Below are 15952 nucleotides of genomic sequence, written 5' to 3' on the forward strand. Positions count from 1 at the left end.
AGATCAGAGCAAGCAGCGGACAAGCAGGAATTGGTGAGATGAGCAAGATCAGAGTCAGTAGCTCAATCTGAGGGAACAGGAACGATGAGGAGCTGGAGCAGGACTAGAGCAGGAGTCAGAAGATTAGCAGGAATGTGGGGTCAGGATACAGACAACACGCACTCACCAAGAGCTGGACCTGTTCCAAGGCAAGGAGGAAGTGGCAAGGCAGGGTATTTATAGCTGCCTTGCCTGACGTCATCATCCTGGGCCGCAGGGAACTTTCCTGCCATTGGCTCTTTAAATTGAGTCCATGCGCAAGCGCGCCTAGGGAGTCCAGGGATGCAGCGGCGTTGGGGCACCACGAGTAGGCTGCAATGGCGGCGAACCACACCAGGACTTGGCAGCGTCAGAGGGGCGGTTGGAGCGAGCTTCCTGCCCGCGCAGGTGAGGAGACCCGGCCCGACTCCCCGAGGGCCGGGGCACCTAACAACACCCATTACAGCTAATTCAAAACGCAGCTGCATGCATCCTGACGGGCTCCTCCAGGAAAGAACACATTTACCCAGTTCTCACTGGCTTCCGGTCAAATACAGAATATAATACAAAATCCTGTTTGTTTATACATAACCTAATCTGTAATGACTCCTCCACTTGGCTATGCACGTTTCTTCGTATTTATCAATCTAGCAGACAACTATGCTCTTTATACAAAAAAACTCCTTGAAGTACCATCCGTCCGCCTTGCCAGACTAGACATCACATGACAACGCGCTTTCTCTGTTGCAGGCCCCTCACTCTGGAATTCACTACCTGACCAGCTAAGGCAAATAGTATCACACAGAGATTTAAAAAATAAATAAATAAATAAATTAAAGACCTTCTTATTCTCCACTGCCTTCTGCTCCCTCCCTACTTTTCAATAGATCCCGTCTCATCGATATTCACAGATCACCAATCCTCCTCTTTCGTCCCTCTCCTCAGCTTTTTCTCAATTTATATAGTTTATTGTCTCTTTTTATTAAGACTTTTATTGTTGTGTTTTTATGTCTCAATTTTAAATTATGTATGTTTTTACATGTAAACCGTTTTGACCGACCAATCTAATTGTAAAAGCACTATATAAACCTTTATAAATAAATAAATAAATAAATAAAATAAAATAAATCTAATGAAAATGTAACCTGGGAGAGTTGTGCATTCTCCATTAATGGTGAGATTGGTTAATGTCTCTCAGCCACAACACCTTGGGGCCGATGCAAAAAACAGTGTGCTCAGCAAACATTTTGCACCATCACGAGGCAAAATGTAAATATACATTCTGCATCCTCAGGAACCCCCTCGACCCCCAAAAATGGGTGCAGAGCAGAACTAGGGCATTACCCGTACAGCTCACCATACAAAAAAAGATATTCTGGTTCTGATGACATCTTAGTAAAAGCAAAACATGTTGTGAAAAAGTCTGTTTAGTGGACCCTTGGCCCGGCTGTCTGGATAGCGGAATCCAGACGATGGAAAAGGAGCCGGGAGGCGGTACGGGTCTGGCGTGTAGGAGAAAGTGTTCGCCCTGGAAACCCGAGACCCCCCCAGGAGGAGCCCGTAGGGGTCCGGGTCGCTGGGACTTAGGAGGTCCGGTAGTCAGGGCTGGCTGAAGACGAGAAGGGTCAAGCAGGAGTCCGAAGGTCAGGGCTGGCTGAAGACGAGATGAGTCGAGCGGAAGTCCGAGGATCAAGGCTGGCTGAAGACAAGAAGGGTCAAGCAGGAGTCCGAAGGTCAGGGCTGGCTGAAGACGGGATGAGTCGAGCAGGATTCCGGAGGTCAAGACTGGCTGAAGACGAGAACCTGGAAAGGCAGGAGCGGAACCACAGGAACAAGGACTGGAGCAAGCTGGAACGGATCCTCAGGAACAAGGACTGGAACAAGCAGGAACGGAGCACGGCAGGAACCACAGGAACAAGGACTGGAACAAGCAGGAACGGAGCACGGCAGGATCCAGGGAAGCAACTAAGTACTCACAGGAGCGACCTCGTTGCAAGGCAAGGTAAGAGAGACTGAAGCTGGTTTATATAGCCAGGCAGCCTCTGACGTCAGGGAAGGGGCGGTTCAGCACTTCTGGGTGCTGGACCTACAAGTGCCGTCCCTTCGCGCGCGCGCGTACCACGGCAGGGGGGAGAAGTCAGAATCGGCCTCGACGGCGACTCCACGAGGGAGACGCCGCTGCCATGCGGCTGTACAGGCCCGAAACCCCGGCGGAGCGCAGCACGAGCGGGGACCTCAGCACGGAGGTAAGCGCCCGGTCGCTAGCCTGGCGACCGGGATAGCAACAAAACAAACTTCCTTTACTGGTAAGCATAATAGCCCTTCTTATGAAAAGACAGTAATTTACCACTACAAATATTAAACCAGGCCCTAAACACTAATACACTCCTATTAGGAAAACAGAGCAAGCCAAGCTGCTATAGATAGATCCCCACTTAGAAATAATTGTAACTATACTAATAAATGTTACAAAACAGCTGATGAACAGAATAACATCCAACAATTAAAAACTCATAAAAATTATTTAAAATTGTCCAAATATCAATAAAATATTTCAAAACAGCAGACACATCACATAATACCCAATAATTTAAATGGCAGTCAATCAAGAAAAATAAACTTAAAAAGCCGCCTTTACTTACCCTCTCCAGCAACTCTCCTACTCCTTTCCCTTCCAGGCCAATAGCACTCAACAGAAGCAGCAGTGGCTGCTGAAGCTCTGTCCTCACGGTCCTCTTCCTTAGGGCCCACAACCAGTCTCTGTCGTACACAGACCAGTATCTCCCTAACTAGTGTCACTTCCTCACACACACACCAGTCACCTCCCTGACCAGTCTCTGTCTCTCCCACACACACACCAGTCACTTCCCTGACCAGTCTGTCTCTCTCTCACAGAAACACATCACCTCTGACCAGTCCCTCTCTCAATCACACACATGCTCTGTCATTTACATACAAGCTCTCAATCACACACAAATGCTCTTGCTCCCATTCTACCACAACCCACAAAGCTGCTACTCACGCACCCAGGCACCCATTCTAACACACACACACACACACACACACACAAAGCTGCCACTCGCCACCCAGGCACCCATTCTACCACACACACACACACACACACACAAAGCTGCCACTCTCGCACCCAGGCACCGATTCTACCACACACACACACACAAAGCTGCCACTCATGCACCCAAGCACCCATTCTACCACACGCACACACAAAGCTGCCACTCACGCACCCAGGCACCCATTCTACCACACACACGCACACACAAAGCTGCCACTCACGCACCCAGGCACCCATTCTACCACACACACGCACACACAAAGCTGCCACTCACGCACCCAGGCACCCATTCTACCACACACACATACAAGCTCACATGGAGCCTCTTCTCACTGTTTGGCCCAATAAGCCTGGCCTCCGCTTATCAGCCGCCACTGGCTGACCTCCAGCGTTGCGCAGGGTCTCTCCACTCTTTGGCCCTGCTGGCCTGGCCTCCGGCAGCGGTGCACAGGTCTCTCCATTCTTCAGCCGGCGGCAGCGCACAGGTCTCTCCATTCTTCGGCCTGGCCTCCAGCAGAAAATGCTGCTTTTCTGTACATCCTCCGACTTAATATCATGGTGATATTAAGTCAAGGAACCAAAAGTTAAAAAAAAAAATGGGGGGTTGGTGGTCAAGTTAGGGAAATGGACGTTCAGTTAACAAGAGCCTATTTTCCTAACCCGTGGCTGTGCACCTCTTAGGAAAATGGACGCTGGTAAAATTGAGTGTCCGCTTTCCTAACCCGCAGACAGCCGACCTCTCCTGGGTGCCCGCTACCAAGGAGGCACTAGGGGTGCGCAATCAACCCTAGTGCCTTCTTGGCAGTGCAACCCCTCATTTAAATATTGCATCGTGCACCCAGGAGAGGTGCCTGGTGTGCGTGAGAAAAGTGGGCGCTCACCATTGAGCACCTACTTTCGACGCAATTTTATTGCATCGGCCCCCCCCCTTGTATTTTATAAAATTGATGCCAAGTTCTCAATTTGTAGGCTAAAATTGGAGCATTTCTACCTAACCTTGCCACAGTAGGACATTCTGAGCTATACTGCAGAAGCACACTCCAGCTTGCTCGGCTTCCATGTCATACCATCTAGCCACTGTATCCAACCCCATCCATCCCCACAAGCATATAAGACATGCTGCAATTTAACAATAGTAAAGATTGGGTATTTCAATGCCACCACTGTCTCTGGGCAGTTGTAATGGGGAATATTTAATGCGAAGTACTCTAGTACGCCATAGAAAGGAAGAAATCTAACCCTTAAGGTGAGCAAATACCCTTACTGGAATTGTACACAGGAGCTATTGAAAAAGATAAAAATGGTGGTGGTACCAAAATTGTATCAGATTAGCTCTACCAGTAAGGAAATGGACAATGCAGTCCATCTAATTAAATCTGCTTTTATTTTGGCTAAAGTTGGGGGATTATTTGCATGATACAGATCCTTCAGACTAAGCGGAATATATATCCCTAAGTATTTGGTACCAGATTCAGGAAAGGAAAAATGTCCCAAACATCTTGGTATTCTACAGAAGGGGCCAATATGTAAAATATTAGGCTTTGTGTAATTAACCTTATACCCAGACATTAAGCTATATTGTTACAATATTTTGAGCAGGGCAGAACCAGACCTCTCCACATCTGTCAGAAACAGCAACACATCGTCTGCATACATTGCAAATTTATGGTAAGAGCCCAAAACCAAAATCCCTTTACCTATTCTGGATTTTGGGTTTTGAAAGCAAAGGGCTCTAATTCCAAATTAAACAAAAGGGGTGAGAGTGGATATCTCTGCCTAGTTCCCCTCTGAACCTCAAAAGGGGTAGATGTGATTCCATCAGTCGTAACTTGTGCTCTAGATTACCCCACATAAACATTTTATCCATGCAAAAAACAGAGTAGGAAATCCATACTTTCAAAGAGTAGTCATCATAAATGACCAGGACAAACAGTCAAACGCTTTCTCTGCATCCAGTGAAATAACCAACCCAGGAATTTTCTTTTTTGCTAAATGCATTTTCAGTAATCTCCAAGTTTTATTAATGGAAGACCGTCCTTTAACAAAGCCAGTCTGATCTGGATGTATCAGTATAGACAGTGGCAGTTCTATCATGAGGCAGGATGAGGCGGCGGTCTCAAGCGGCAGAATTTTGGAGCGCCAAAAAGTGCCCCTCCAAAACACCTCTACCGCAGCCGCTGCCTCACCCTACCGCCAAAGTCAAACATCGGATTGGGCAGGGATAAACCAAACCCCTGCCCGATCCGCTCAGTGGCAACCTCGAAAGTCACATTTATCCCGACATCATCTCCTGCTGCCGCAAGACTGGCTCCACGGCAGCAGGAGATGACATTAGGATAAATGCAACGACCTAAGAGAGGAGGAGGATGTGGAGGCTGAGAAAAAGGCCTCGGCCCTATGGGCATGTGTAGGTGACTGCCTGCCTGTGGCAGGTGTGTGGGGGGGGGTGGGGGCGGTGGAGAATGCATGACTGCCTGCCTGTGTAGATAGGTGACTACTTGTGTGTGTGTGTGTTGGAGGGGTTTGAGAGACTGTGTGGGTGTGGGAAACCTTGTGTGTGTTGGTGAGGGGGGTGAGAGCCTGTGTGTGTCAGTGGAGGGTGGTGGTGAGAACCTGTGTGTGGGTGTGTATGTGTAACTGCTTGTTGTGGGCAGGTGAATGAATGAATGCCTTCCTGGGGTCTGTCTGTGAGAGAATGAAAGTATGCATGCTTCAGGGTAGGGGGAAGCAGAGTGAGAATTAATGGGAGCTTGCCTGGGTATGTGTGTATGTGTCTATAAGAGAATCCAGGGGAGTAAGAGCTTGTGGGGGGGGGGGGGGGGGGGGAGAGAGAGAGTCTTACATCCTGAGAGTGTGTCAATGTCTGTGAGAGAGGTTATAGGTGTATATAAGAGTATCTATGTGTGTGTATGTGACAGTGTATGTGTGAGAAAAAATGGACAAGCAAGTGTGTGTGAGAGAGAGAGGATAAAGTTTGTGCACTTCCCCAATCCACAATTTTAGGGTGACTGGAAATCAAAAGATATCAGGTATGGAGAGTGGGGAATTTTTTTTATTATTAGATTTAACTGATGAATGTTATTTGATGTCTTGTTTTGAAATGTTATTGTTTTGGGTTTTTTAGAACATTAAAAACAATTTTGATGTCCTGTTCATGAGGCATGTTGAAATATTTGTTCTTTCTAGGGAACAGCCACTGCTATTAATTGCATCAGTAGCATGGGATCTTCTTAGTGTTTGGGTAATTGCCAAGTTCTTGTGGCCTGGTTTGGCCTCTGTTGGAAACAGGATGCTGGGCTTGATGGACCCTTGGTCTGACCCAGCATGGCAATTTCTTATGTTCATGTGACACACTAGTGTGTCACGAAGTCCCAGGAGGTGTGTTGCAGAGCCAGCAGAAGACAGATCTTTCCTCATCAGTCTGGGCAGGAATTGTCTGACTTCTCTTTTATTGTTTATGACAGGAAGCTGCTCTTGCTTCCTTCTCTTCCTGGCCAATGAGAGGTTGTTCCCGCCTCCTTCACCCAGATCAGAGCGCGATGTCACCAACTCCTGTTCATATGGGCCCGGAAGGTCACCAACTTTATCTTCCTCTGCCTGACCTGGCAGTGAGGCAGCTGATGCCCTCTTCATCCCCATGGGGCCTGACTGTGAAAGCAGGCGCATGAGGCAGAGAGGTGCGTGCTCTGTAGAGCCACTGCTGCTGCCTCCTCCTCAGTGCTTCTTGTCTTCATCTGCTGCTGATAAAAAGGGAGGGAGACTCTGGATTACACTGAAGCCTTTTCTGCTGGCTGGGAGCCAGGAGGAGGAGGAAATATACTGGGTAGGAAGGCATGGGAAGATAAGCCTTCAAGAGTCTGCTGGGCAGGAAGGCATGGGGAGACAGGGAGTCAGGAGTCTGCTGGATAGGGAGGGGTGGGGAAAGGAGAGCGAGGGTTGCTGGGTAGGGAGAGGTGGAGGAGGGAAGGTTGGGAGCTGCTGGGTGGGGAAGAGAGATGGAAGTGGAGAAATGGAAGTGTGGGGTTGCTGGGTGAGGGGAGAGGGGAGAAGGAAGAAGGGAGTGGGGATGCTGAGCAGGAAGGGGTAGGAAAGGTGGTCAGAGGCATTCTGAGTAGGGAAGGGCAGAATGGGAGCACGGGGAAGAGGAAGCAGGGGTGGGGGTGTCAGGAATGTTGGACAGGGATCCGAGCATGTGAATGGATGATTGAGTAGTTGGGAGAAGTGAGGGGTGATGGAGCCATGGAGGGGAGTGACTGGGTACAAGGGCCATACCATGTCAGTTTTGAGAATATGCATTTCTTCTCTCTTTGAGCTTTGCTTAGTGTAGGAGGAAATATATTTCTGTTTCTAGTCTCCAGTTTTGCACTGCATGCAGAAGGTGGTCTTGGGGTTTCCAATCCAGGTTTTGTTTCCACATTTGTAATTTGTGGTCTTTTATTCTATATTTGGTGAAGGCAGGTCCGTCTGTGTGCATGTGAGTGAGATGAGGTACTTTACTAGATTTGTATCAGCCTTATTTGTTGTATTTTCTCAATATTATATCACACTGGTGGAGAACTGCTGCCTTTTCATGGGTAGGGCTATTGCTGTTTCTTTTCATACAGGCCGATACAATAAAGTTCGCGGGAGAGCGGGTGAGCGCCCACTCTCCCGGCGCGCGCACAGGCCAATGTCCTGTGCGCGCGATTCAGTAAACTAAATAATTTAAATTAGGGCCCCCAGTAAAAAGAGGCACTAGGGACACTAGCGCATCCCTAGCGCCTCTTTTTCGACAGGAGCGGCGGCTGTCAGCGGGTTTGACAGCCAACACTCAATTTTGCCGGCATCGGTTCTCAAGCCCGTTGACAGCCACTGGTTCGGAAACCAGACGCCGGCAAAATTGAATGTCCGGTTTTCGAGCGGCGGGCTGATTTAAAAATTTTTTTTTATTTTTTACTTTTTTTAACTTTTGGGACCTCAGACTTAATATCGCCATGATATTAAGTCGAAGGGTGCACAGAAAAGCAGTTTTTACTGCTTTTCTGTGCACTTCCCTGGCGCCGGCAGAAATTAATTCCTACCTTTGGGTAGGCGCTAATTTCTTAAAGTAAAATGTGTGGCTTGGCTGCACATTTTACTTTCTGTATCGCGCGGGAATAACTAATAGGGCCATCAACATGCATTTGCATGTTGCGGGCGCTATTAGTCTCGGGGGGGTTGGACGCGCATTTTCGACGTGCTATTACCCCTTACTGAATAAGGGGTAAAGCTAGCGCGTCAAACGCGCGTCCAAATGCCGGTTAACAGTGCGCTCCACCGGCAGGTCCGTCTGTGTGCACTGGAGCACACTGTACTGTATCAGCCTGTTGGAGTTAGTGCTGCTGAGGTATGGCAGGTTTCATAGATGTGTTCAGAGTGGGGTTTGTTTGTATTATTTTACAAGGCACCTGGTAGTAAAGGGAGTTTGTGAGGCTGTTAATATTTTTTTTTTGTATGGTGAGTTGTACAGGGAAAAGTCAGTTCTGCTCTGCACTCATTGTTAGGAAGCAGGGGACTCCTGTAGATGCAGAGCATATGCTTATATTTATTCCCATGATGGTCATGTGTTCAGTGTGTCACGCATGTGAGCAGCATCTCTCAGGTGTGTTCTAATAGAAAAAAGGTTGAAAACCACTGCTCTACAGATCCACCTTAAGGAAGTTGATGCCCCAAGCATAACCTCACCTGAAGAGCTTTGCGCATGCTCTGCTGCTTTCTCCTCCGACCTATAGTGTTTGCTGTGCTGGAAGGAAGACTCTCCAGGACTGGAAATCCTTGCAGGCCCCTGCCCCTTTCTGCTCATTCTGCAGTGGGAGAGAGGAGGGACTTTATCCGAGATCCTCAGGATTCAGCCCGGCCCCCCTCCTGTTTTATTCATCTTTCTCAGCATCTACCCAGAAACAGGGAAATCCCCGGCCTTGAATCCACCTCCAAAGCTGCAGAATTCAGAGGCAAAACAGAAGGAAAATGTCTGTGCTGGTTTCTGATCAGGTAAGAATTTTTTTCTTTATTCTCTTGTATACAGGACATCAGCACTTCAAGGAAAACGTTTCCCTCTTCCAACCCGTGGCGTAGCCACGGGTGGGCAGCTGCCCACCCAACTGGTACCGAAACTACAAGGCTGTCGCGGGATCCCATCCCCGCGACAGCGAACAGGAGGACCCATGCCTGGCGCGCCATCACGGCACACATGGGGCAGCAGTGCTGCGGCCGTACGGCCGACCGATCGATCTTCCTGTTTGTGGGGGGGAGCGGAAGCGCACAACTTCCACTTCCTCCCCCCCCCCAAGCAGGAAACATTCTCTCCTCGCAGCACAGTGCAAAGATCTTTTCATATCTGGTCACCCAGAGATCAACACACATTAGCAGGGTGGAAGGGGCATGCAGACTCTTTCTGTCTCTGCAGATTCTCTCACATGCACACACTCTCACAAATATGTACACACTCACTTTTACAGCTGCCAACTCTGTGGGTGCTTGAGCACCTACAATTTTGAGAAAACTTCACTGTGTCCAAAAAAGGGTAATTTGTTTGAGGACAATATTCAGTAGGCTGTTTTAGAGGGCCAAGTTAGCTGGCTAAAGGCACCTGGATAATTTGTCCAGTATATTCAGAGGGATAAATGTCCCGCCGACTATACTTTAAAGTTATCTGGCTACATATAGCCAGATAATTTCAATACTAACTGCCCACTGGTTGAATATAGAGAAAACAGGGACCACTTTTGGAGGTAATGGTAAGTTGGATGGTGTCAGCTAGGGGTGGGGGAGAGGGGAAGCAGAAAATGTATTTATATATTTATTTATTAGTGGGGAAGGGAGGCCCTGAGGTTAGGGAATCTGTACAAAATGCCATACATTTAAGAAAACAGAGATCGCTTTATGCTATAATCTACTGAAGGTTTAATCTCAGTGAAAGAAGCTATGTAACAGTTTTTTCCACACACATTATAAGCTGGAGGGAGAGGGGCTGAGGGTGTCCTGTTTGCTGTTCCAGGCATCGGTCACATTCAGTGATGTCGCTGCTTATTTCTTGGAAGTGGAGTGGGACATTCTGGGAGAATGGCAGAAGGAGCTGTACAAGAAGATTATCAAGGAGATTCACAGCATCCTCATGTCAAGGGGTAAATATGCCTTTTCTATTATCTATAACCCACAGACACATTGCAGGATGAGTGCTGCCATTTTACCATGGCTGGAAAAATCCCAAATTCCAGATTCCTTAGGCATCTCAAATTTAGCGCCTGGCACCTGATGCCATCCCAAGTCCAACAAAGGGCTGTGGATCTCCAGGGCCCAGTGAGTGACCCCACTGCTGCAGGCCTGGCAGAGGATGCTTCTCTGCTGTAACATAAAACCTATATATTAAACTAGAGGCTTTAAATAACAGCTGGGGTCTGTGTCACCATTCTATAGAATAAAAGCTGGTAAAGGTGAACAGGAAGGAGGATTTACCCGTTTGCGTCCCACTTGAGACCCACAACTTCTGTGTAAGGGCATGATATGTTAGTTCTGCACTAGATAACAATACTTAATAACATGTAACCCATCTAAGTGATAACCAGTTGTCTCAGGTAAAATATCTTTTTTTCCCCCTCTTACTGGCTTCTAGCTAGAATTATCTTTAATCCATGTCCTGGGCTATATTCTTTTGGGACATTCATAATAAGTTAGGAGGCCTACTCGCCAGGGCTAGGCAGTGCATGCATTTTATTGTACAGTTGTACATACAATTTTACTGTCAGTTTAATAAGCAGTTTACCACACAAAGGTATATAAACACGTGCATAGAAATTAGTGCTCCTCTATGGAAATCCCCAGAGCAGAGTGTGGGCTCAATGTGCATTTTCTTCATGCTGTAAATTTTACTCCTGGTCAGAGGTGGAATACATTTTCTTGAGCTAGTGCTAGTCTATAGGACTGAACCTGGAGTTCATGGTATGGGGATCTTGTACTTTAGAATTTATATACAAAAAAACCATTTTATACACGAAAAACATTTTTTGCACATAAATCATATTTTTATGACTGCTAAGCATGTCTTCTGCACACATTTTTAGGTTAATCTGCTTTTTTTATACTCTTGATGCTTTAGCATAACATTACTGTATGGGGAGTTAACTTATTTTTAGCATGTGAATAAAGAAAGTGCGCTTAAGTTCAAGTCACATTTTTTTTTCCTTCCATCTTATCACATTGGAAGGTACATGTTTGCACCTCTGATGCCTCCTACTAGGAGGGCTATGAATAGAAATGGCTGTCACGGGCATTGCTAGCTATGGGCACGCAGGATTTATATCCTCAATCTATCGCCAGTACTCTGATCTCAAGCAGTTGAAAACAGCTGTTCTGCTTATTACTCTAACCCCTCTCCTCCAGGCAGCCTGTGGAGGAGGGGTTGGGCTGCAGAAGGGCTCAGAGCAATTTAACTTCTTCTCTGTAGAATGTGCTCCACCTTTACTCCTCCCCCTCCTGTCCCCACAGGAAGGAAGGGAGGGTTTAGACTGGAGCTGACACTGTGGAGCAGGAGGAAGGGAAAAGAGCAATAGTTTTCTGTTTTGCTGTGTCTGCTCCAGTCTCACCCTCTCCCAACCTGTCCCCCTTGTTTCAACAGGCAGCACATGGGGAGGAACTGGAGTAGGACCCAGTCTGTGATCCCAGGACTCAGCTGAGGGCAGAGTGGAGCAGGAGGAGAAAGGAGGCTCGCTGAAGCCCAAGTCAGGGAGCTGTAAGAGATTTATGGGAAGAGGTAAATGCGGAAAGGGAATGAGATGAAGAGGGGCTGTATACTGGTTTTGCAAGAAAGGTGATGTGTGAGAAGGGATGACTAGAGGAGAGGGTGAATGCTTGAAGGGCTGGTGCAAGAGGGAGGTGTCGCGTAATGCCTCAGCGCAACCCCTAACACCCACTCAGTGTGACCCTGTGGCCACTCAGAGGGTCCCGCCAAACACTGCCCAGGCCTACCTGTACCTGTGCACTTGGCTCCAACACTGGCAACCTCCTACCCGCCAACTGGGTTCTTGCTTGCTTCTGGGTGAATTTCCCACCCACAAGCTATCCCCTGGTGGTTTCTAGGGACACTGGGACCCCCATCCAACTAAAGGGTTCACAGTTTCTAGGAATACACCCACAGGCCAAATACACACAATACCAGGCTCATTAAATCAGTTTATTAACACAAATTAAGAACAGTGAACCAAAAAAGATTTAATCTGCAAACAGGAGCAGGTAAAATAAGGTAACTAAACACTTTTTCCACTACACTGTTAGTGACTGGGGAGATTGGGGGGAAAAGGCTGTTCACAGGAGCACAACAGGGCCTCGGCACAGGGATCTGCTCCCTCTATAATCCCAGCCAAAACTAGAGTTTTAACACCTTCAGGACTAGTTCTTTGTCTGTAGGGCCAATCAGTGCACATACTAACAATTGCTGCCTGGCCAGTGGCACTGCAGGATGTTTCAGTCTTACATTTCCTCAGGGATGCTGGGATGAGTATGCTGTTCAAACTTCCTTCTGAATCAAAGCAGCATCCTAAACTTCTGCTTGAACTACTGTGTATAAGGTAAACCACCACCTGCAGGCCAGCAGAGAGGAAGTGAACTCTCTGGGGAAAAGTGCCACAGGGCAGAACAATAAACCACACAGCATACACAGGGGGTTAATTTTGGGGAAGGTGAATTTTTGGGGGAGGTGAGAAGGAGGTGGAACAAAAGAGGGTGAATGTTGGGGAGAAGAGGATTGAATGCTGGAGGATGCATGAGGAGAGGTAACTGCTGAGGGGAGCATGAGAAGAGGAGGTGAATGTGGTTTCCTCCTCCATCTCTCTAAAATCAGCAATGCAAATGTGGGCTGTCTGAGATGATAAGAGAGAGCCAGGGTGTGAGGGTGTATGAGAGCCATTTAGGAGGAAGGTATGTACATGGGGCAGTGCAAGGGCACAAGACCTGGGGAAAGAGTATAAGACAGAGTCCAAGGGGGAGCGTCTTTGTGAAAGAGAGCTAGAGATGATGATGGGATGAAGGTGGGGTACCGGCAGTGACGGAGGGATGTGTAAGCGAAAACCAAAGTGGTGAAGAGAGCCGGGGGTGGTGATAGGAGTACAGCGGTTGAGACAAAGCCAGAGGTTTGATGGGGATGAGAGAGAACCATAGATAATGACTGGAAGATAGAAGTGTTTGAGGGAGAATATAGTATTGTCGGCAGAAAAAGACCAAATGATCTATCCAGTCTGCCCAGCATGGCAGCAACTGCCGCTATGTGCAGGTCATCTCCAAACCTTATGTTAAGAATAGTGTACTTACAAGCGACTGTCAAACCCCCTAACAAAATTACTGCAACATTTTTTACGTGGTGAGCAACCTATCTGATAGCTCGGACAATGCCGCTTTAATGTTCTTTGCTTTTGGACTTGGCCGTAGAAGCTTTATCCCCAATGTCAGCGTATCAGTACCCCAGACCATAAAACATCGGAGCCCAGTGTTGGCTGCCTTCAGAATCCATGAACCTTTTTTCCCCCACCCCACCGTCAAAGCAGAGAGCGATGTTGCAGTTGTGTCTGAAACACGAAGACTAATTGGTTAAGGGTATTAATCACCCATGCCTTCTGGTTAAGGATACTGTCTGCCACTCTGTGCAGGTTACCCCCATGCACCCTTTTCTTCATCCTATCGTCCTCAAGCCTTTAGGGATCCACAGTGTTTATCCCGTGCCTTTTTGAATTCTTTACTGTTTTCCTCCTCGCCACCTCTTCCGGAAGGACATTCCAGGCATCCACCACCCTCTCCGTGAAAAAAACATTTCAGAGGAGTGAAGGGGATGGGTATGTGAGAACTAGGCTGGGATGATGAGGGGAGGGTGTATGATACAGAGCCAGAAAGAATATTGAAGGGGAGGGGATACTATTCAAGCGGATGCCTGGGGGGTGAGAGTGAATCATAGAGATGAAATGGGGCAAACATGAGAGGAGATTATTGAAGGGGAGGGGGGTCAGTATGGGTAGGATGCAGTGAGGAATTCAGACTGGAGGGGATGGGAGAATGTCAGTGAAGCTGAGTGAAATAAAGTGGTTGAGAGGGGGTAAGAAAGTCAGTGTGGGGATGAGGAATGTTGAGAGAGAGGAAATGGCTTTTGGGCAGGAGAGAGGGGTGGGGAAGGGAGCCAGACAGCAGGAGATTGATGGGAGGAGCATCCCAGTCAGCAGAAGAGGACAGTGGGGATGAAAAATGGAGGGAAGAGTTGAAGAGAACTGGAGGGTGAGAGATAGTAAGGGAGAAGGAAGGATGAGATCCAGGTATGAGTGCATAGAGAGGGTGAAGTAATGGTGAGGGTAAGGGAGAGAAGAAGAAAATAAAGGAAAATTAGATAAAGGGAAAGATGTTGGGGTAAGGGAGAAAGTGATGAAGATAGAAGAGAGAAATAAAAGGATATCCTCTTTGCAAGCAAACTGAAGGGGTGTATTTTCTAAAGTTCACAATTCCCGCTCTAGAATTGATTACTTCGTAGTTTCTGCTAGTTTGTTTCCCAAAATCTGGAAAACATCTATAGATATATTTTCTATTTCAGATCATGTGCTTATAATGTTAGAAATCACTATCAAACATAGAGCCACAACAGGTTTTCAATGGCAATTGCAACCTGCTTTATTTCATGATAAAGAGTTTTGTGAGTATCTTAGGGCCAAATGGAAAGAATATATTGAATTTAATTTTACAACTGATGTTACTGAGGATTGCTTTTGGAATGCTGGGAAGGCAGTGATTCGTGGGCAGATTATAGCATATACAGCTCATCAAGTTAGAAAAAGGAATAAAAATTTTTGAAGTTGCATAGTCCGCTCAAAGCATTAAAAAAGCCACATATTCAAAATGTGCATCCTGATATACAAATCCAAATCAATGCAGCAATGAAATCTCTAAATCACTTGTATCAGAGAGAAGTGAGTCATATTATGCAGTATAAGAGTCAGTTATTCAAGCAAGCCAATAAAGCAGGCAGACTAATGGCACATATGATAAAATACTTTGGTTTGATATTTTTTTTATCACTGCTTTAAAGGATAGGACTGGGGTTTTGCATGTCTCAAATGAATCCCTTATGACCATAATGCTTGACTATTATCGCAACCTATATTTGAGGAAATTACTTAATAGTAGCTTGTGATCTATCTAATGTTTGGGTACTTGCCAGGTACTTGTGACTTGAATTGGCCTGTGTTGGAAACAGGATACTGGGCTTGATGGACCCTTGGTCTGACCAAGTAAGGCATTTCTTATGTTCTTACAGAACTCGAGCGGTCTTTTTTCAAATTTAAACTTACCTCGCGTTTCGGATCAACAGACCCAAATGCTAGCAACTCCAATCACTCAGTCAGAAATCTTAATGGTCATTAATGATTTACTCCTTGCTAAGGCACCAGGTTTAGATGGATATGGAGCAGAATTCTATTAAGATTCTCAAAGATGAGATTTTACTCCTCTTAAAGAACATGATTGATTATAGTTTAGAAAATAGACGCTTTCAAACTGATATGAACAGAGCTCTTATAACGTTTTTCACTAAATCTGATAAAGACCTAACACAACCAAGATCTTATCGACCTATTTCTTTAATTAATGTAGACCTAAAATTTTGTCCTCCATTTTAGCTAGGTGTCTCAATTGAGCATTGCCTATGCTGGTTGTTATGACCGTCGGCCGCAACTATCCAAGGCCGACCCAGCTCACGTCATGTCATGCCCTGATCTCCACTCCTGGTGAACTCATGACTGTGGCCAGCTGCTGCCACCGCATTCCTCCTGGCTCTCCATGCTCCATGTGGCGGCTGGGACGCCGCCGACCTACACT

General features: G+C 46.9%; 1 protein-coding gene across 4 annotated transcripts in view; it reads left to right on the plus strand.

The window, feature by feature from the left end:
- The first annotated feature begins 8801 nt into the window (after positions 1-8801).
- Positions 8802-15952, plus strand: part of LOC115087423 (gastrula zinc finger protein XlCGF57.1-like) — a 60581-nt gene continuing 53430 nt past the window's right edge. The window contains exons 1-3 of one of the 4 annotated variants that reach the window (XM_029594610.1): positions 8802-9100; positions 10107-10233; positions 11724-11858. The gene's annotated coding sequence lies outside the window, so the exon portion shown is untranslated. Of the gene's footprint in view, positions 9101-9392; positions 9847-10106; positions 10234-11723; positions 11859-15952 lie in introns of those variants that run through there. The other 3 variants (XM_029594607.1, XM_029594609.1, XM_029594608.1) reach the window with 3 other exon arrangements.

Source organism: Rhinatrema bivittatum, chromosome 3, assembly GCF_901001135.1.
Source record: "Rhinatrema bivittatum chromosome 3, aRhiBiv1.1, whole genome shotgun sequence".
Taxonomy (NCBI): domain Eukaryota; kingdom Metazoa; phylum Chordata; class Amphibia; order Gymnophiona; family Rhinatrematidae; genus Rhinatrema; species Rhinatrema bivittatum.